This window comes from Stegodyphus dumicola, chromosome 6 (genome assembly GCF_044657685.1).
Source record: "Stegodyphus dumicola isolate Sdum_Otavi_A_Nest chromosome 6, ASM4465768v1".
In the NCBI taxonomy this organism is placed as follows: domain Eukaryota; kingdom Metazoa; phylum Arthropoda; class Arachnida; order Araneae; family Eresidae; genus Stegodyphus; species Stegodyphus dumicola.
In genome coordinates, this window is record NC_140773.1 from 49,403,396 (window position 1) to 49,426,680 (window position 23,285).

A 23,285-nucleotide genomic window follows, 5' to 3' on the forward strand; every position below is an offset into this window, starting at 1 on the left:
AAAGTTTGGTGGATTTAGGTGCAATCGTTTTTTTATAAAATGAGGAATATAATAATAATGTTTGGATACGTACAGATTTTTCCATTATTTAATAATGTAGATTAGCTTTTTTTTTTCTTTTTCTTTTTCTTTAGTGTAATTTTTTTGTGTGCGTGTTGTTCAAAAATACAAAAATTATATTTTACAGTCAGTTTTTTTTTTCTGAAACATAACTATACAGTAGATTCCAATATTTGAACTAGTCCTGCTTCTTTCCTGAACTCATTCATAACAATAACATCAGAAATAATAAATATTAGCATTAACTTTGGGTGCTACCTTTGTTAGGATATGGTGGGTTGACGCTCTTAGTACGATCCACATCGCCCATCTTGGCGTGACTCCACAGTTCTAAGAAACCGAGGGGCGTGGCAATGATTATGTCACATGACAGACCGCGCCTAGGTAACAAATATTCAAATGACACGACACGACACAAATGACTTTACTGCCCTCTCTTCTACCGGATCTTTCTTTTTTTTTTTTTTTTTTTTTTTCTTTTTTCTTTTTTTTTTTTTTTTTGGTTCTCCTTATGCTGTCAATCTCACTTTCGTTGTAGACTAAAATGAAGATTAATTTTGGGATCTAGTAGCATGGATGATAAATTATCGATGATATCTTGAGCTTTGCAAAAGTTTCCTTGAAAGACTTTCGAAAATCAATGTATAAGTAAATATGTCCTACCTCTTCTTTTCTTTGCTTTTGAATGAGTATACTAAAAGGGTTATATTATAAAAAATATCTAAAATATTCGTCATTTAAAATGCATTATTGATAATTTTGCAAACGAATTTTGACAAAAACATTTCAATAGGTTCGAAATTTTGTCAAGGGAGAATGAACTGAAACCATGAATGCTAGGTACTGTGATCAAATTCATTGTAAACGCAAGTGAACAGCAATGAAAATATACTGATGGACAGTTGCTAAGGACGGATTACAAGCGGCTATATAGCGCTTAAAAAAGTAAGCGTGGTGGATGTCAAATGAAATAAAGTAATGGCAGAATACTGGGACATAACAATAAAGATAATTTATTGTGCTTTGAAATCCAGAAGGCTTTGAAAAGAGTTCAAGAAACAAAATGGTCATTTTGTGCTGAATACGTAGAAGTGAATAAAATGCAATTATAGCCCACATTTATTCTGGTGTAAGATGTCAGTATGGGATATGGTCACCATGGAGGGTGATGCAAGATTCCGCACGTCGAGTCATGCTTTGCACAATATTATCCAGCAGCTGTTGCGGTAACTTATTCCATAACTCTGTCAGTGCACGGATGAGTGTGTCCTTGTTTATTGGAGGGGATTGTTGACAAGCAAGACTCCTCCACAAAGCATCCCAAACATTTTCTATGGGTTTCAGATCTGAAAACGGGCTGGCCATACGAGATGTTGAATATCTTCGCTCTATAGACACTCCTGGACAGCAACTGTTCGATGAATTGCTGCACTGTCCATGAAATGAATTAATCATCAACAGCACTAAATATGCAAACGTGAGGCAGCAAAACATCACTGATGTATCGCTGGCCAGTTATAGTCCCGGTGGAAGCACGTAGAGCGACGTACGGCCGTTTATCATGATCCCAGCCCATACTACGACACTACGTGTTGGATAAATGTCATCTTCCTGTATGTTTGCAGGATTATGTACAGTACCACTCTCACCACAGATCAACTGGAGTTTACAATCCGATGACAGATAGAACTTACCCTCATTTGAGAACAGTTCACAAGCCCAGTCGTCTTCCCTCCAATTGCGACGCTGACGACATCGATTGTCTAGACGTCTAGACGGTGAAGTCTAGACAATAGAATGCATACAACAGTACGGCGGGTGTATAGTCTTCCTTGATGGAAACATCTGGCTACAATTTTTCGAGAGATTCGCTTGCCAGTAGTAGCCAAGTAACTTACTTGCTACCTCAGTAGCTGTACTGCGCCTGTTCCTTTTTGTCGATAGCACTATGTACATATCTTCTGCAGGCGCGGTACATCGAACACGACCTCCCTCGTAATGTTTGTTATACATGCCATTTGTTTGAAATAATTTCCAAAGCCTTGAGACAGCACTGTGGCTGACGTCGCATACCCTAGTAACATCTGTTAGTTTTCGCTTTTTTCAATCTTGATAATAATATGGCCATGCATAAAATCATCTAAATGATGTCGGAAAGACATACCTAAAATTACAAGTACTTCAACTGATTCTTTCCCATTAAATTTTTCTTTTGAACAACTATGGTCAATACGCGTCAAATCCTTTATATCTCTTATCAGCGTTGTCTCGCGACGAACAGCTTCAGCAGTCCAAAATTTGCATTTGCAGAACACATCTTAATCTCGCTCTTAGGCTAACTGCGATGTTTTTCGGTCTTTCATTGTGTGGCTGTTACTGTCATTCACCCTTAGCAATAGTCCGCCAGGGTACTATAATGCTATTAAAATTAATTAAAGATAAACTGTTGCTAAACAAATAGCTATTTGAAGTGTTTAGGTAAATCTTTTCTAATTATTAATAAAAATCTAGGCTAAAATTCTGATAAAATATAGCAATTTATCTCCTTTGTAACTTTATTCCAGTCTTATGTTATTAAGAGATGCACTTTTGATTATTATTTCATGAACTTTTTAAGAAACGCAAAAATGAAGCTTTGATACTTTTGTATACAAATTGTTAAAATAAACGAATGAACAAATTAATCGATTTCTGAACGTTAAATAGACCTACACGTTTAACTCACTGTAAATACGCTTACATAAAACTGAAGGTTAGGTTGCCTAAGATTGAAGGTATGGTTCGGTAAAGCTTTAATGACGACGAAAGTAAAAGTACATTCAATAATGAACCAAGATAGCTTAGTTATTGGAATGTGGCAAAGCAGATGAGAGCTATCCGCCTAGGGAAAGAGCTGATGGAATGTATAACTAAATCAACATCGAGAAAAACGGAATGAAGAAAAAAATTTACAAAAATGCATGTGAGAGGACCAAATCATCTAAGAGATTAGGGGCTCCAAAAATTTATAATCCAGCCCTGCCTAGGGGCAGGAATGTCTTCGTAAAGTACTTTCTAAAGTAAACTGGCTTATGTTCACATTATGCATGAGAAAAACCACGAAAAGCAACCATGCAGACAGCCCATTCGCTCGCGATCCAAACTCGACCGAACCTCTACTAGCATTTACACAGGATGTTCACACTCTTTTAGAATGATTGCGAGGCCGTTTAATTAATGTTCAAAATATAAAGCGTATTTTTTTAAAGGTTTGATCTGTAAACCTTTTCTAAGTCTGCATTTTGATTAAAAGTTAGTAAGAAATATTTTTGCTAGGTGGTGATCCTAGATGGACAATTGGACAACTTCTTGAAACCTGGATTTCTAGGAAAGGCACCAAAGACAGCAAGAAAGTCAAGAAGTCTTCGAACTTTGGTAGTAGACTGGGAAGATTAAAACTATTTTCATAACCAAAAAAATTTAAGTTTGTAACACAATACGTGTTGTTTTCAAATTTGGGCAGCTTAACACATTCTTTCCAACGTCTGTCGGTCGTTTAGCCATCTCATCACCGAGAACGTTGCCCAAAGTGCACTAAAGGAAGCAACCAATTTTACACCCGCAAGAAGTTTCGTTCCAGTGATTACAGCGCTCCAGAGGACGAGTCCGAGGGCCTTCCCACTAAAATCACTCGAGAGAACTTTCGACAAGCTGTGTATTTTGAGTTCCCTCATTTCGCACAGACACTGTTTTCTTACAAACATCCATGCGTACTTTGGGAATACAACCCGAGCCCAAAGATGCAACCGTCGAGAACTAACCACTGTAGTAATCAGGAAGCTCGAATACGAGGCAATGACCAGCCCTACATTTTGCGATGAACGCGCCTGGATGACGTGGAAGGCACGTGATCAGGTGGAAGTGGTATTTAACTGCTGCTGGAGAGTCTGAAGAATCATTCTTTCACTTACTTCTGTGTGTGATGAGAAAGGCTGCGGAAGAAAAAGGGACTCTCTGGCATGGTGAAGCAAAACCGGAGCCAGAGAGTGGCTCAGCTGACAGCCGAATACAATGCAGGGCCAAGTAGAAAAGTATCGGAGCACACTGTTCAGCGGGCACTGTTGGATATGGGGCTACGCAGCAAACGTACCACTCGTGTGCCTTTGCTGACCAAGCGTCATCGCCAACTGCGCCTGCGCTGGGCCCGGGAACATCGCGACTGGTCCATGGATCAGTTGGAGAGAGTTGCCTGGTCAGATGAATCACGGTTTGTCATTCATCATGCCGATGACCGTGTCAGAATACGCCGTCTTCCGCCGCTCCCTCAATGCACAGTAGGTCATACACAGGCCGGTGGTGGCGGTATTATGCTCTGGGGGACGTTCTCTTGGGCGTCTCTGGGACCCGTGGTTGTGGTAGAGCACACCATGAATGCTACAGGGTATCTGAACATCATTGTGGACCAGTTGCACCCTTACATGGTCTCTGTTTTTCCAGCTGGAAATGAAATGTTCCAACAGGACAACGCCCCGTGTCACAAGGCTACAATTGTGTTGGAGTGGTTCCAGGAACATGATGCTGATTTCCAGTTAATGTCCTGGCCGCCTAACTCACCGAATCTCAATCTGGTAGACACATTTGGGATGTCATATGCCAACAGCTCAGAGGTCAAAGACCACCAATTCGCAATATCTCAGATGTGCGTGACCGTTGCTACAACATCTGGTACAATCTGTCTCCGGCCATCTATCAAGGACTTGCGGCATCCATGCCAAGGCGGGTTGAAGCTGTGTTGCGGGCCAAAGGTGGCCCAACTCGTTATTGACAGGTGTTCATAATGTTTTGGCTCTTGAGTGTAAGTTACAATGTTAAAAATCATACATATTATAATAATACATTTTATGAGCCTAACATCATACGTGTTAGGTTTAACATTATACATGTTAAACTTTTAACGTCATGTAAATGATTCACGATGTTCAAACAGTGGAGATGCTACACAACTCATTATGTGTGTGTTAGGATTAACATGTATGAGCCTAGCATCATACATGCTGACATCTTGCATGCTATGTATGTCATACCTAAATGCATTCTTAGCATAATGATCCATGGTAAAAGTATCACCAGTGCTGATGGTGTTTTTAATATGCTAATGGACTCCCCCCCCGGATATTTGGTGGTTTTTAGACTATACTCAATAATATATTTAATTTATCATTCTATCCTGGCTTTGCAATGCGTTCGCTAGCTTTCATAATACGAGTCTAGATTTTGTCTATGAGGTAACTACAGGAAAGCAGATGTCTACAGTTTTTCATAACAGGTACTGTACTGGAACAGACGGCATTTGTTATCCGAAGTACCAATGCGATAATAACATCGTTCTTGCAAAGGAAATAACGTAAAAGGACTTTATCGTAGAAAAACTGTACCTGCAAAGCGTAATGAAACGAGTTAGTTATACCTACATACCTGTATGTAACATGTTGAGGAAATAGGATTGGTGATTGGGACACCCCGCCCCCACAAAAAAAGTGCTATAGTGGAAATGTGCAATAGCGATGTATGTATAAGTAACAGATCTTCATTGCCGTAGATCAGACCTATAAATTTCATGTTTTTTTAAGTACACAGCCCACCTTAGAAAAGGATATGGGAAAGGAAGATGGGGGGAAGACAGAAAAGGCACCCCTCAGGAAAAAAAAGGAAAGCCAAAGAAAAGATTCCTGTTTTAGTTCAATACATCCAACTATTTTTCTTTTCCTCTTTATTTCTCTTTTCTTTTTCTTTTTTATCATCCTCAATCAATCCTCGCTGGCGTCTAAAACTCTTTTGCTCTGCGCACACACGAGTAAAATTTTTTCCTCTTCGCTATTCTCATAGCTTTTGATACTCGACTCGAAATTCTTACTGATCCAGGCGCACGAGAACTGCCATCTTTTTTTTATTATTATTATTAATACTTTTTCCCCTTTCCTCCCCCCTCTTGTCGTTGGAACTTGTCAGAAAAGTTCTATCTACGATAAAAAGACGGAATCTGCATAATTAATTTCTCAGAGATGACTCGGAGAGATTTGCATGTATTATGCAGAACGGATTCTCGCATTTTAGGAAAGATGTTTGCTCGAACTTTGTTACGGCAATCAAGAAGATGATGGAAGACATTATTTATAAGAGAAATGAGTTTTGTGACGGATGATATTCTAAACAATATGTCTACTTAAGAAAGTTTAAAACGTTTCTTTTAAAACGAACAAAGGCTTATAAGGTTGCTCTAAGGCTTAAAAGATTTTCTCTCTTCTTCCAGCATGCCTTCGTGGTGTAACGGTAGCACACTTGGAGCGTATTCGGGAGGTTCAGGCTTGAGTCCCGGCGAGGGCGTTGCTTATTTTTTGTCTCCTGCTTCGAAATAACTTAATGACTCTACAGGCTGTTATGCTATTTTTTCGTCTTAAAATTATTATATCCTTCTTCTCTTGTTTATTTAAGTGCTTGACTTGATCAGAGTGCGAAACATGCAGGATAATTAAAAAGGAATGAAACAGTTTACATACTTGGTATGAAATAATAACTCATGATAAAGGAATCATTCATGTACATTTGGACAACTGACATATCCAATTTTTCTCTTTTTTTAATCAGAAAAACTTAAAAAATTTTCTGTGCATATGAACAACGTCCCATATGCCATATGAATAGATAGCAATCGAGTTCTTACTTTGCGCATTGCGGCAAATACATGTCTATGGTTTATCAAGTAGACATCTTAATCGAATACAGGGCCGGATTAAGACCTTCAAAGCCCTTTTAAGCACTGAAAAGATTCTGCTACTCCCACATATGTTTACTCTAGTTTTTTCTTCATTCCTTCTCTCTGTCGGTTTTAGTTTAGTTGTTCCATGATAAATGGCAATGGGAAATGTTTTTAGTACTCTTTATCCCGAATACCTAAGGGCATTTTTGTGGTCCCCTTTTCTCGATGCTTTAAGAAGAACGTACTTATAACGCTTAATCAATGTTAATCCAGCCCTGATTGAAAAGACATCCACGCCAACGGTTTCGATGTCTATCGTAACAATGTACAATATCTAAGTACAGATAGCATATACATATCGGCCCCGACATAAAATAAATCAAGGGAAATTATTCTGTAACTACAGACAATAATAAACACCAGAACTGGCCAATTGGGCTTTTTTGCGTAAGACTATTTTAAAGAAAAAAATGTTTTTAGTCCAAAGGGACGTTAACCCAGAAGGGCTATTATTCTCGAAACGGCATTTTGCGTTGACAAAATGTTGAATCACTTGTAGGGTTTATATTTATTTTAACTAACATTTATTTTAAGTTTAAACTATCTTTCCTGTCAAGCCTTACTTTCCCCTGGAACTGCCAATGCCAGAATATGTAAATTTTAGTAGAACGCGCAAGGATTCAAATTATCAGCGGAAGTAGTATGATTTAAATAGAGAGGAAACAAGTTCGGTGTGTGATATTCTTACTGCACGAGCGCGGAGGTAGTTAGCGAGAATTGAAGAACCCCGCGTTGCGGCCTATGTGCTTGGCGGGAAGTAGTGGTAATCGTTCCAGTGAGCTTCAAGTCTGCTGAATCAGCAGCGGTATTGTAAAACGCGGTGAGTTAGTTATTTTAGAGAGCCTCGTAGTTAGAATCTTGTCTTTACTTTCTTTTCAGGTTATTATTTTTATTTGACTGCCAAGTTGGCACAGTCTGTGAGCGTCAAGAGCACGCAATTGTAATTTTATTACGTTGAATATAAAGGGACTTAACCCCTTCACAAGGCTCTATCTTTTATACAAGTTTTCACAGTCACCTCTTGGTTGCGTGCAAGTTGGAGGCGCGCAACGTTATATTGGCGCCCGAACACTTATCTAACTGAAATGGCCGAAAACTGGATGGAAGCCGCTGGACAACACCAAGAAATGACAAGTCAGTTAGAAGGATTTGGATACCTGGTCCAGACTTTGAGAGCATCAATCAAGCCAAACGTCCATTTCGACGGAAAAAATTCGGTGGCGGTATTTTTAGAAGGTCTAGAAAACCACTTTCAGCTCTACCCTTTGCCTGAAAGACAAAAAATTGCCATCGCCACATCAGCACTAAGAGGACAGGCCGCGCTATGGTGGAAAAATATAGGAAAATTTCTACTAGGTGAATTTGGAAGCCCGACATATATATTTGACAATTTCAAAAAATCGTTAGTAAAGGCCTTCCCCATAGTGAAAGATCGCGCACGGCTGGAAGCCGAACTATATAGTTTCTACCAACGGGATACAGCAGAATTGACGGACTTTATTTTACGAAAAATCAAGCTAACGGATATGCTGTATGGAAAAAAACCCGATGCGGAGATTATTGAAATAATATTACCAAGATTGTTACCCGCTGTCCAAGACTACTTTGAAATTAGAAACCCAAGCACATTGCAGGAACTTTTCGAATTGGCGGTGAAGTTTCAAAATCGCAGAATAGCGGAAAAAGCGAGAGAGGAAACATATTCTCAACATACCCGAAGGAAGGAGGAAACCAGAAATGGAAATCGCTCATATGGGGGAAAGAACTATCAAGCTAACGCATCGAAACTCGAAGGTCAAGGCCCAAAAAGAAAATTTGTAAATAAGCATCCGCGTACCCAGAAGACACAGATTGAAAGGAAAGCTTTAAACGACTAGAGGGGCCTGTGAAAGGGAGGGTCCAGACCCCGGAAGTTTTAAAAAAACCCTCAAATAGACATTTAAACACGGTCATCGTAAAAAACTCACAGTTACCAATTATACAAGTCCTGGTTGGCGATGTACCAGTAGAAGCCCTCATCGATACAGGAGCAGAAGGAAATTTTATGAGTGAAAAGTTCTTCAAAAAGAATTTTTATAGGATACGACTATTTAAAACCAAAAATACGGAAATTATAGCGGAGCAAGGAAAAACATGTCACTGCATCGGGAAATTATCATTAAACTTACAGGTAAAAGAGGAAAATCTCAAAGTATTAATTTTTGTGGTGAAAGACCTACAACACTCTCTTATTTTAGGTATGGACTTTTTAAGGGCCGCGAGGGCCAAATTAAATTTTCAAGATAGTTCCGTGGTGTTGGAGATGGACCAGAGGGTGGTGGAACCTGTGGAGACACCTGAAGTGGACCTTAGCCATCTGAATGACCATGAAAGTAAAGCAATACAGCAAGTGGTGAGTAATTTTTCTCATTTGTTTTCAGAAAAACCAGGAAACTGCCAGATAGTAACTCACAAGATTCAATTAAATGCCGAAAAACCTTGTAGGACTAAACCGTATCGTTATGATAAACAAAAAGACCTAATCATCGAAGAACATATTCAGGAGATGTTAAAGAATAAAATAATAACGCTCATAAATAGTGAGTACGCGAGTCCAGTCGTACTATGTAGGAAAAAGAACGAGTTTCCTCCTTCGGATAAAAGGGCTTGGAGGTTTGCTATTGATTACAGAAAACTAAATAGTATTACTAAATTTCCAGTTTACCCTTTGCCGGTTATAGACGAGATCATTAGACAGATCAAATCGACAAGATATATGTCTACTTTGGACTTAACGTCTGGCTACCATCAAATAGCTATGAGACCCGAAGATATACACAAAACCGCGTTTATAACAAAATCGGGCACTTATGCATTTTTACGCATGCCCTTTGGGTTGTGTGGGGCCCCATCAACATTCCAGAGAGCTATGGACATTGTTCTAAAGCCTGTCCTAGGAAAATCAACTTTAATTTATCTAGATGATATAATTATAACGAGTAGTACGTTGGAACAACACATTAATGACCTCGAACAAGTTTTTAAATTATTAAAAGAGGCCGGTCTTACAACTAACGCCTCAAAATGCAAGTTCGCAACTAAAGAACTTAAATATCTCGGTTATAAAATTTCGCAAAAGGGTATAGAAACGCAAGATTCAAAAATAAAAGCTATTAAGAATTTCCCACCGCCCAACACCGCCAAGAAACTTTCGTCTTTCCTTGGATTATGTTCTTACTATCGATCTTTCATAAAAGATTTCGCTAATATTGTTCAACCACTCTTAGTAATCAAAAGAAAAAAGAGTAAATTTACGTGGGCAGCGGAAGCTAACACAGCTTTTGAAAGATTAAAAGAAGCGCTTATTAATGCCCCTGTTTTAAAATTCCCTGAGGGGGACGAAAACCTGGAAATTGCGGCAGATGCGTCAGACTATGCGGTGGGTGCGGTTCTTATGCAAAATAACCATCCGCTGGCATTTTTTAGTAAAACATTGAATCAGACACAAAGGAATTATACAGCTACAGAAAGAGAAACATTAGCCGTATTAATGGCTGTACACAAATTTCGAGTTTATTTCGGCAAGTCGCCAGTAACAGTCTTTTCGGATCATGCGGCTGTTGGTAGACTTTACTCGGGAAAAAACCTAACGCCCAGGTTAATAAGATGGGCTTTAAAACTCCAAGAATATAATATCACAATAAAATATAAACCGGGTAAGGAAAACAATGTAGCTGACGCACTTTCTCGTATAAAACTGGACGATGAAGGAAATGAACTTAAATGCGCTGTGTTGACTTCAAAAATTTTAGATACTAGAGATACGGTTATTACTGAACTGAAAGCTGATCCTGAATTTGGAAATATCTATGCTTATTTGAAAGACCCCGAAAGCTTTGAGCATACAGATATCGATGCGATAAGAAATAGAGCAAAAAACTATGAAATAATAGATAATTTATTATTCTATACGAAAACAACAAACGAAAATCTTGAGTATAAGCCAGTCATCCCAGCCTCGCTTCGATTAAGCATTTTGAAGGAGTTGCACGAAGAAAAAACAGCGGGCCACCTAGGGGTCAGAAAGACTATAAAAAGGGTACGCGAGGCGGTATATTTCCCGCAATTATACAAAATAGTAACGGCGTATGTCAGGTCCTGCAATCAATGTCAGTTAATAAATGATATTAATTACAGCCCGGCCGGGTACTTAAATAGCATTCGCGCTACATTTCCGAATGAAATTTTAGGCATAGATCTCCTTGGTCCCTTCCCCCAGAGCGAGTTAAATAAAAATCGTTTTCTTTTAGTAATAGTAGATCATTTTTCAAAATGGATAGAAATTGTTCCACTTAAACGCGCGTCAGCCAAAACAGTCGCAGATGCATTCTTACACAGATACATTTTAAAATACGGTGCACCGATAAAAGTCATTAGCGATAACGGAAAACAATTCATTAGTCAAATATTTGAAAACATATGCAATGGACTTGGCATACGCCATATCAAAATGGTTCCGTATAGACCACAGGCTAACATAGCAGAAAGAGTTAATAAAAATATAGTAAAAATAATTCGCAGTTACGTGAGCACACATCACAAGCGCTGGGATGGCTACATAAATGAATTAGCTTATGCTTTAAGAACGGCACATCATGATACTACGGGAAAAACTCCAGCAGAATTATTCTTAGGCCGAAAATTAATTACGCCTTTAGATAAATTATTCTTTGTGCAACAAAGAGAGCAGGAGTTTAAACAAAAAGATGTGCAAAAGCTCATTGATCAGGCGCTTAAAACCTCGGATACGGCAAGAAATAGGCAGAAACTATATTACGATAGAAAACGCCGTGAAGCAGATTTTAAAGTTGGGGATAAAGTATTGAAGCGGAAATTCTCTTTATCAAGTGCCCCAGACAATTTTATGGCAAAGCTAGCTCCAAAGTTTGAAGGACCCTATGTAATTCAGGAAATCAAAGGAGTAGTCTTATATCTTAAGAACGAGAGAGGGGAAATCTGTAAAGCAAGTCCCGACCAGGTGAAAAAATACTATAATCCAAATGATTTTGAAATCCTTAAAAGTTTCTTGCAGGACTCAAGTCTAAACGAAGTAGAAGAATCAGAGACTACAACTATTCCACCACCCAAGAAACAGAGAACTGAAGAGAGACCTAGCACTTCTACAACCCGGACGTCGGTATCAAAAAGAAAAATTATTTTCAAACTCCAGCGTTTAAGAAAAACAAAAATACAGATGCACCGGGTAAAGAAACCGTGGTAAAGAGAAAAACACCACCTACAAAGGATAGCAGGAGAAATTACACATCAAGGAGAACGCGCACACGGCCACAGAGTCAGGTGCCAGCAAGGCCGCCGTTCCGGAAACTGAAACGCCAGCAGGAGGCACAAAAATACGAGGAACAGAAGAAATTCAAGAAGGACTCCAGACCGGAGGACGTCAAGACCAGCCGTCCCAGGCAGAAACGGAAAGGCCAACAACCAGACGATTACTCCGTCAAGAGGCCAGCATGTAGAGGACGCAAAAGAAAAAGCAACGTGGACGACACTCGGAGATCAATAAGGAGAAGATTGACATCCATGAAACCTCTAACTTGGGATCAATTTTGCCAAAAACGGATGACGGAGTTTCAAGCATCGAAAACTCAAAGATAAGTTAAAACCTTCTATAATTTTTTTTTTCTCTCTTTTGTTCCGAAATGTTATGCATAAGTACGAAGTTCTATGTTTTGACGAAAGTCAATATGTCTCGGTTGAGACTTAGCTTTGTTTTACTTTATTTAGCTAAGGCAAAAGTATTATTTTCTTTAAGTGTAAAAGCTAAAAACAGGCATTTTCTGTTGGTCGAAAGACTAATTCTGTTATGTTAAAGCCAAAATTTGGCCGAAGATAAAAATAACTTCGTATTCTTGTATTAGTAAGAATTTTAGTTTCAGTGCCGCCAGCTTGGCGAAGAATGAGTAAAGTAAAAATTTATTTTCTCTTATTCATTTTATGGTAAATTGTAAAAAGCATATGTATTAAAATTTTGTAAATGTACGTAAATCCTTGAAGGTTATGTAAAAGTAGAATTTAGTCTAGAAGCATAAAATTGTAGATGCTAAAAGTGAATGCTTAAAAGCAATGAAGTCAAAATTTAAGTAGTAAATTGTAGATAAAGTCATGCTTTAGAGCGAAAGCCTGCATGTTTAAAGATGAATGAGGGGGAAGTTAGAATGAATGTGTTTTGTAGGGTTCTCCACCTACATTTGAATTTTTAAGAATATTAAAGTAGCTCATTGAGTTGTAGAATGTCGAGTAAGGTGTGTCTATTTGGTCGTTGAATTCTAACAAATCATGGTGGTTAGGGGAAGTGTTGTAAGACTAAAACACGAATATTCCCGTTTGACGCCACACACGGTGGAGAGACAGGGTAAAGTTAAATTAATGCTTGAAAAATTGAATGAATGTGAAGTAAGCAATAACTAAGAAAAACGAATCGTTTAAAAACAAAAATTTATTGTGTCAAGAAAGTGTAAATTATAATGTATTTAGAAAGATACTGATACTTATTCCTTCCAGATGCTGGAAGGAAAGACCAAGATTGATTGATGAAGTCCAGGAAAAGTTGCTGTAAGAAGAAAGTTATAACGAGCAACAGAATTTTAGTATATAATTGTTACATAAGATTTTTTTTGTGTAAACGAGGTTCTCGCCAGTTAGTTCAGAATTAGAGAAACTTACAACAGGTCGTTTGTAGGACCTGCTTCCAAGTTTTCCAAATTCTGGCAGCGGCAAATGTAGGGTTTATATTTATTTTAACTAACATTTATTTTAAGCTATCTTTCCTGTCAAGCCTTACTTTCCCCTGGAACTGCCAATGCCAGAATATGTAAATTTTAGTAGAACGCGCAAGGATTCAAATTATCAGCGGAAGTAGTATGATTTAAATAGAGAGGAAACAAGTTCGGTGTGTGATATTCTTACTGCACGAGCGCGGAGGTAGTTAGCGAGAATTGAAGAACCCCGCGTTGCGGCCTATGTGCTTGGCGGGAAGTAATGGTAATCGTTCCAGTGAGCTTCAAGTCTGCTGAATTAGCAGCGGTATTGTAAAACGCGGTGAGTTAGTTATTTTAGAGAGCCTCGTAGTTAGAATCTTGTCTTTACTTTCTTTTCAGGTTATTATTTTTATTTGACTGCCAAGTTGGCACAGTCTGTGAGCGTCAAGAGCACGCAATTGTAATTTTATTACGTTGAATATAAAGGGACTTAACCCCTTCACAAGGCTCTATCTTTTATACAAGTTTTCACAGTCACCTCTTGGTTGCGTGCAAGTTGGAGGCGCGCAACGTTATACACTTTACAAATTGTTGCCAACAAATATTATCGCCCTGTATTATACTTAAAAATAAATTAAATAAAGAAGAATCTGTAATGAATGTATGTATGTTTTTCGCATTGTGAAAAAACACCGGTGCCTACAGCCATCAGATTTTAAATAAGGTAAGTTCTCCACCCGAATATGAGCACCTGGAAGCCCGAAATTTGAATTTCGAATTTGTTTTATTATCTATTTCATATTTTCTAAAATTTGTAATGAGTTTCTGATTAAAAACCTCACTGATTTCAAAGCGGGCAGTGGCAACATTTCGACAGCAACCACAATTTTCATGAGCCTTGGTTTCTAGGAAAAAAAGCCAGGAGTAAACTAGTGTCATATCAGAAGAACAGGGTGGATCTCAAATAAGACTGAATGAGTTCCCAGCAGTGGATGGACAGCGCTGTCTTGATCACAAGCATTTCAGATAACTATCGTTTGAAGAAATGCAATGACAACGACACTAAAAAGTTTTCGGTAACTTATAATAAGCTAATCACATAATTAGCTTTCAAGGAGAAAATTAACGAGGAATCCGAATTTTTTCTAGAAAATTAACACTTTTAGGGTTTTCCGCACTAAAATAAATTTATTATTCTCTAAAGAATAGATAAAGGAAAATTCTTAACTATCTCTTAAAACAATAAAAATTCTGAAACAGCCTGAAGATTTGGATATAAAAAATTGGTTAGAAGCTAAAGAACGTTGCTTGAAATGGCTGCTTTTCCAAAAAGTACCAAGAGAACAAATCCAGGCTGTATTAGCAACCCTAAGGTTGAGGACTTTCAAATAAGCACACGTCTGTTGAAACAGTTCATTAAATACCAGTTTGCAGACGCTCCTTTTTAAATTAATGCATGTGATCGCTTTGAAAGTACAATACTCTGCCTATAAAGAACATACAGTAAACTAAGTTTCACTAGATCATATTTCTAATTTCAGTCTAGCTTTGAAGCTTGAGAGAAATGTATTCAGATAGGAGCTTAATCAGGTTTACGGTGGTAAACGCAATGTTACAGAAACGTAGGGGTATCTTTAGCTAACCACGTGCAATATTATCACAAAAGACATAACTAAAGTGATCACCACTTCTCGCCTTAGTTGTGGACAAACCGAAGTCGGCTGAGGGCCCGCCATTTGGGGGAAAAAAAAAAAAAAAAAAATCACAAAAGATTACTCTTTCTTAGACTGCTTGCTAGCTGTTAACAGGCTCAAGATCGGTGATAGGTGTTTTGTTACCCGGTGCAGTATCTGCTACTCCTAAACTCTGCTATCCGTTGCCACTAAAATTTGCCGCCCAGTAGAGCGGCACTTGTTGCCTTAGGCCTGGAGAGGCCCTTATTATCACCTAGTGCTGTATAGGTCGGTTTCAAAGGAATGATGCGTAAAATCTCAAACGAATGTCTTATTCGACTGTTGCCGTTGAACTTTATGATTAAATTTACCTGGAAGCCTAAAATTGTCTACTCCACCTCACCCTTTTTTAACATAGTTGCCAAAAACTGATAAAAAAGCTATAATTATGCATAAAAGGTTCTGAATCTCTCATCAGTAGTCTGTTCCGCTGCTTTTATTAAGCGCTTATTGTTATAACTTTTGGCGAAACTCAGTGAACTGTATTTATTTCTTCGTGATGAGGTACTTATGGTATCGTATTCTCACGGAGCTCATGCTTCATCTCCCCTATGAATAGGATTTTTACAGGAGTTTTGAAATGCTGGGAAGTTCATCTCGACGTATTTTGAGAGTTTTGGTTAATCCGTCGATTTTTTCCCTGAGATTTTGAAAGTATTATCTATAACTATAAGCTATAGAATAAAAACTCTTATAGCTAGAAACTTTGCATTCTTTCCTCTGTTATTTGTACGGAACGAAATGATGCGTATAATAGTATAAGTGTCCTTCACTTATTCCTTACATGTAATATTTTTCGTAAGGGGGATGAGGTAGTATCCCTTAGAAAATTCTCCGTAAGGCTACTCTTTCCTTTAACCTTTGTATTCTGATATCGTTAGTATGCTTTGCCATATTTAATTAAAGAGACAAATAATTAGACTGAAATACCTAGTCGATATCGTTCTCTCTAGTTTCAGATCAAGTTCTAAATCAGATCCCTAAATTCAGATCAACTACTGTAGGTTAGCTTTTCCGTCAAGCAAACTTACCGCGAAATTGCTATGCTTTCAGTAAACTCCATCTCCGCTTGAACGCCGCAGTGGCTGGATTTGCTTCTCAGTCCAGGTTAGAACATAACATCACATGTTCTACTAATTCCTTTTTTTTTTAATTTCCACCTTTAAATAAGCGATTAAGTGTTAGATTCGTTTGGTTACAACATCTATCTTTGCCGGCGATTTAGTGTATCTAGTATCGGACAACCCCTAGCAAGCAACGGTAGGATTCCTTTTCATGCCCGAGTGGCTCACCATTCGCTTCTCACGCATCGATAAATCACACCAATGGAGCGAAGAGCTGATAAAAAGTAGAAAAGTCCACCCTCTACTCCCCCCTCAGGCATACACCACCGCCACCACCACACCACCGCACACACGTTCTGAACACTACTGCTGTGGAAGGGAATTGAATTTTCGGGACAAGGTTTTGTTGTGGAATATAACCTTCCTTCCTCTCCTACCCTCTCCATTAAATTCAGTGTTCCGTGAAGGAAAACGATTTACGCTTGGTGAGAGTGGACAAAACAATAGATTGGAAAGCATCTGCTGAATTTCCTGAGCGAAGTTAGAAGGCGTGTCGAATAGCTAGCTATCTTTAACACGGTGATAGAAATAACTGCGATGTGTTATGCACTTTTTAAAATTTTTTTTGTCGAAAAATATTCCCAAATGTCTTTTCTGAGAAATTTCTGTGTTTCCGAATGTTAGTTGCAGAGACTCTCCGCATTCAGTAGTACATGTTTTAAGCAATTTGCTGCTGTTTGTATTTACGAAACCATTTTTATAGCGTAATGAGTGCATAGGTATGTCCCGTCAATCCATCATATTCGCACATATGAAGAAGGCTTAGTTCCTACAATTAAAAATATCGAAGGTCATCAAAAAAGTGAATAAAAATGATAAAATAATGTGTAACTAATAATTCAAATTAAATAAAACGTAAAACGATAAATGAAAATTAATGAAGTCATCTAAATTAATAAAATATTCGTGTTTTAATCAGAAAACTCAGCGATTTAAATATGCTGACACTCGGCAAAACGTAAAATCCTTTATGTTTCAATTAAAAAAATACACTCAGCCATTTAACATAAATGTGTTGCCACTGCCCGAAATAAAATATTTTTATCTTCCATCAGTGTGTTGTCATTCAGAAAAGCGAAAGACAGTTTTCTTTCAGATTTAATCAGTGTGTTATTGGTTAACAAACTAAGCGATCTAAAAGCAATAAACACAATTCTCGTCTCAGTTATTACTGAGCTGAACCTGTAAAACTATTCTAGATGAATTCAATAATATTATTTAATAAAATTATAGTTTCCTCTTTAGAATAACTACACTGGTCTCCAAAAATTAAAGGAAAATTACAAAAATAGCAATAACTCGTTCAAAAATAATCCAATCGGTATAAAATTTGAATATGTCGTCAAATACGAATTGCTGTGTAAAACTGCAATATTAAAATTAGTGGCAATTGAAATACGTCATCTATGAGGAGCATAAAATCGCATATTTCAGAACAAACCTGCAGATTTCGCTGTGATACTGAAGTACGAAAGCAGGGACAGCCAATTTCTAACATTGACTTCCAGGCAACATCCATCCGAAGAATTTCGATGGAGAGCTATTGGGAGACTAGAAGGATAAAGTCAGACAGAAGTGGCTAAATGTGTGTCCTTCTGTGGTTCTGTCTTTGGCAACAATTTCTAACCACAGATTCGACATCCAGGAGGTTCAGCCACGACGGCCAAACGCTACGACGAGCGCATTCCCTTGCTGCAGGCACTGGAAGGTTTGGGTTATCGTCAACCGTGGGTAGAAGGCTTCACGAAGGATATCTGTTAGCGAGGCGACCAGCCATTTGCGTGCCGCTCAATTCACGTCATAGAAGGGAATATTTGAGGTGTTCACGTCAGTATGTCCGCTGGACCAGTTGATCAATGGAGTGCTGTTCTCTTTACGGATAAGTGCAGGTTTAGCCTTCTGGATTCCAGGTTTAGCCTTCTGGATGTTTCTACGATGTAGGCGTTAATTGATTTGGAGAGAACCTGGAACCCGTTATCATCCATCAAAACATCCGTGAAAGAGATAGATACGGAGGTGGCAGTGTCTGTGTTTGGGTGGTATCTCTTTGGGTGAATGCACGTGTCTCCATGCCTTTCCACGTGGAGCATGAGTGCTCAGGCCTATAGAGCTGATATCCTTGATGCTTCTGTGCGTCCTTATGCCAGGGCAATGAATGATAATTTTCTGCTAGAAGGCGACAGCGCTACACCGCATAAGGCTCTCATCGTGAATGAGAATCTTCAATAGCAAACAATTCAGTGCATGGAGTGGCCAGCTCGGTGACCGGATTGAATCCTATCGCGTATGTTTGGGATTCTTTAGGAAGACGTATAGCTGCTCTCAATGCTCTTCTTCAGACTCTTGCCACGCTTCCAACTGCTTTGGAAAAGTAAAGGCTCTTATTTCCTAAGGAACTGGTAGACTGAATAACTGACAGCATCGCACATCTCTGTATGTGGTGTATCCCTTCTAGGGAAGATCATACTGGATACTGAAGGTTATTTTCCTTTACCAGGTAATTTCTTTTCATGTTATTTTATACCTTACTATGTGCTGCATACTGTAGGTCAGTTTCATTAAATTCTACAAGTAACTTTTTCAGTAATCATCAATTTTGTAATTTTTCCTTAATTAATGATAACCAGCGTACTTTAGGGGCTAGCCGTACAAGCAACTAATTTTAAATGTAATTGAGAATAAAGAGCAATTATATTGAGCTACACTGAAGGGTAGAATAGAGACTAAAAACAGATCTATGAGAAAGAGGGGAGGGAAGTGTATACGTAATCGGTTTTTCAGATTCTGTTCTAAAGGGTGTATAAGACTTTGATTAATTTTTTACCAACGCTAACATTCCTTTTTGATCTCGCTCATTTCTCGGTTTGGTTGATGTTGCCTCTAACTTAAGTATGCAAGAGCCTGTTGCTATCATAAAGTGACTTAATGTTTTTATTTTAAAAATTTGCATTTGACCAATTCTAAGAATTTCAAGTTAAGATTAAAATGTACGACCATCATTTTACTCAAGTTTAATGGCAATAGTATTAAATGAATTTTTTTTTTCAATACTCCCAGTGTCGATTCAAAAACGGTAGTAAATTTTCAGAAATCCATGATAAGAATTTCGTAGTTTTGGAAACTCGAATTTTCTTCCTCCATCGTAAGTATGAGTAAGCTACATATTTCAAATCTTCTGTCAATTCAGAGTTCAATTTGCAACCTTCTTCTAAAAGGTTACAGTAGTAAAAATAATAAACTCGCTGTAACAATAACGAAAAACATGAAGCGACAGTAAGAAATATAAAATTTTATTATAAATTAGGAAAATTATGACTTGCAGATGTTAACAATAGAGACATTTTGCACGTTCATATGTCTTTTAGTGACACAAATGGATTCGATCACGACGGCGAACAACATCCAAGCAGAGCAAAATTGACAACGCCATATAGATTGTGCCAACGGATCGATCTATGTGTTTAAAATTCCCTGACAATTTTACTAAAATAAACAAAACTACTATTTTTCTCAATTTATGGTGTAGTATACGAGGGAGAGAAGCATTTATTCTCAGTTTGTTCCGTACTCGTAGAAACTTGATCAAGACAACAAATACAGATTCAGTTTTCTTGAAAACAATAGTGACTGGCAAAGAAACATGTTATATTTCAGATATGAGCGAGATAGGACACATGGTTACGAGCCGTTTACAAACTACCTTAGTTCAGTTTCTGAAACTCAGGTAGTCCGTTGTCTCTCCATCCCACGAAACTGCACGTACAAAAAAAAAAAAAAAAGGAGTTTCCCATGAAGGTAAGGTTATTAAATTATATTGTAATGAAATCTTCACAAAGAATTTGTCTCCAATGGACAGAACAATCAACGAGAAAAAGTTCGAAAGCTTTATTTCGTAAGAATCATCTTCTCCCGCAATACAGTATAGACAGGACATTTATATCCTCTTCATGTCAATGCGACATGTTACCGTTAATGATTATTTCTGATTTGGGGGTTTCAATGAATTGTTTTACTTTATCACTGTCAAATTCTTAATTTTTTTACTTTAGACTATTTCTTGTTAAGAATACTTAAACTGGTGCACACATTTTAGTGATGTTGAAGAGCTTCAAAGAGTTTTGAAGGTATTTCCGAAAGCTATTCTTCTATTCCAGAAAAGGACTGTCGCGAGTACGAAAGTTTTCCTTTGCCGGCTGGGAGTTGTATTCATTCGCTTTAGACATTTCACTGAGAACGGTTCTTCCTCTCTTGAATTTATGCTTCGAACTGAATGTTGATATACCAACCTTATAATCGAATAATAAAGTATGCATGTCGTGTTTTAAGAAGTGTGTTAATTTCGGATATTAGACATTGAACAGGTAGGAAAAAAAGCACGAAGAGAGAGCACTGAAAAACTGTGTGTATGTGGCATTGATTGCACAGATGCACAGTGTAACGTTAGATTACAAATGCCTCATCTCATGACCAATTCGGTTCACGAACAAGTTATCAAATAAAAATGCCTCTAAGACAAACGATGTGTCGAATTACGAACACCCCAAACGGCAAAGTATGATTTTTTTTAAGGTGTTTTGAAACCTTATACCGTATAATTAACTTTGAGGGATTCCTATCCTAATATATCATTTTAATATTATGCGCAGACTGCGCTACAGACAGAGCCTTTCAGCCCACTGTCACTCAAGACCATTTTTGTTATCAATGATAATATGCGTCTAAAGAAAATCATGGTATAAGAAGTTAATATTAAAGACGTGTAAAAATTACCAAAGAACCATAAGAAATAAGCTCAACAAGAAAGAACTAAAATAATTCTAGAAGCAGCAATGAAAGGCAACTGAAGATAAACTGTCTTCAGAAGAGTAAGAAGAAAGAAAAATTATCATATTCTCTGATTTGTGAAATATGTGCAAAATGAAATAAGATGGCAAATTTTTCTTTTAGTGATATCACCGTGACAGATACGAGAAAGTAGCAAGCCACAGCATAAGCGTTTTTAATGACAATGCGATATCTCACTTTCGAAATACTTTAAAACCTAGGCAACAAGAAATCAAATTGGAAAACTTTTAAGCGAAACAGAAGCCCAGTGAGTTTCAAGCACAGTCGAGTGGAGCTTAAAAATAAAGAAAAATTAAAAGAAGATGTTCCCCAAACAGATAGTAACCTAATGTTTTTATGAATGGGAATTTCGCTTCCAAATTATAACATCTGCCTCACCATTTTTCGTTTACACTGTTCCCTTTCCTACGTGCAAGTATAGTAAAATTAAATTAATTTTTCATATACTTTATATGTTAAATATTGTGTTTATATTTAATGATTTTCGTTTATAGTTAATGTGCATTTATATTTAGTTATGAACGTCAGCATATTTAGGGTTATGAACGCGTGGTGAAAGTACTGTTGTAAAGCTTGAATAAGCAATCGTCTGTGATTTAGGAAAGAATTAATGCATTTTACATTAGTTCATACGGGAAAAATTATTTAAATTTGCAGACATTTCTGTTGACGAATGGGCTTCAAGAAAGAATAAAGTTCCTTAATTTAGGCTTCATCGTATATAGATTAAATTTGAATATTATTCACTATATAGCTTCACAGTTTCCTGTTATATGATTGCCAATTTTTCCTTTATAAGTTCTGAAAAGTATGAGATCCGCTGCTCCGTGTATGCATAACCTTAGTCACAACATGCGATGCACTGTATTTCGACACACCAACTGCCTTTTATTAAAACAGGAAAAGCCTGCTAAGTCTGGGTTCCAATCAGTAATAGCCCTATGTGAATAATAATTAATGACGGGGTAACGGACTTTACCTAGTAATAATTTCAAGCAAAATCGGACGATGCATTTTAACGAGCCGGTGAATGTTGAAGAAAGAATATAAAAGTTGATCTCACAGTACTTTTTGGACCAGATAGTCGGTAGTTAGGATGGCAGACCAATAGTAGACAATCAACTCCATTTCGCGGTAGAAAGATTCTTTATCTTGTAATCAATCCACCATTCGCTGTCTCTTAAATCTGATAAGACTACTCACATATGCACCAAATGCTGAATTTTATCTCTGCTTTCCTAATTGTGTATGCTTTTTGAATAACAAATTTCACTGGCAATCATAATTCAGAACTTACTCGAAACTAAAATGGAAATAGCGTTACTAAACTGGAAATAGCTAATGTTGTCATGTATTTTCTAAATCTCAGTTACTTACGAAATCTGTTTGAGAGATTTTTTAAAATCTATCATTTCGAAGTTTTGATGAAAATTTCGAATTTTGTTGAAGGATTTCTTAAGCATTTTACTGTTTTCCAAACGGTAACACAACGACATGTAATAGATTCTTCATTATTTAATAAAAGAGATAGAGATATGATACGAAACTTTCTAATTTCACCTGCTTTTGCCGATTAATAAGAAAACGAAAGTTAGTCTTTCTAACTATGATTGTAATTCCAAAGCACTTTTACAATACATTTCATTCAAGCTGGATTACAATCGAAGAAAGTGAAAACGAGACAAGAAAAATTAATTGAACGTCTGGCAAAAAGAATCGGAAAAGAACAAAAACACACCTGAACAAGAAAATAAATATAAAAATAACCAAAAAAAAAAAAAAAATTCTTTTTTAATTGCGTCCTACCCTCATTACGCGGGAATATAACAAAAGAAAAATGAAGTTATAATTAGCGATTCCTTTCCCCCGTTGCCAAGCGGATCTAATTAAAAATTCTTTTCAGCTCCGCATAAAGTCCTAATTGTGCAGGAAATAATTAATTCGTGTCTAAACGCGTATAGATCGAAACTTT

General features: G+C 37.4%; 1 protein-coding gene across 1 annotated transcript in view; it reads left to right on the forward strand.

Moving 5' to 3' along the window:
- Positions 1-23,285, forward strand: part of LOC118183981 (uncharacterized) — a 255,917-nt gene that overhangs the window by 228,538 nt on the left and 4,094 nt on the right. The gene's annotated exons all lie outside the window — the stretch shown is intronic.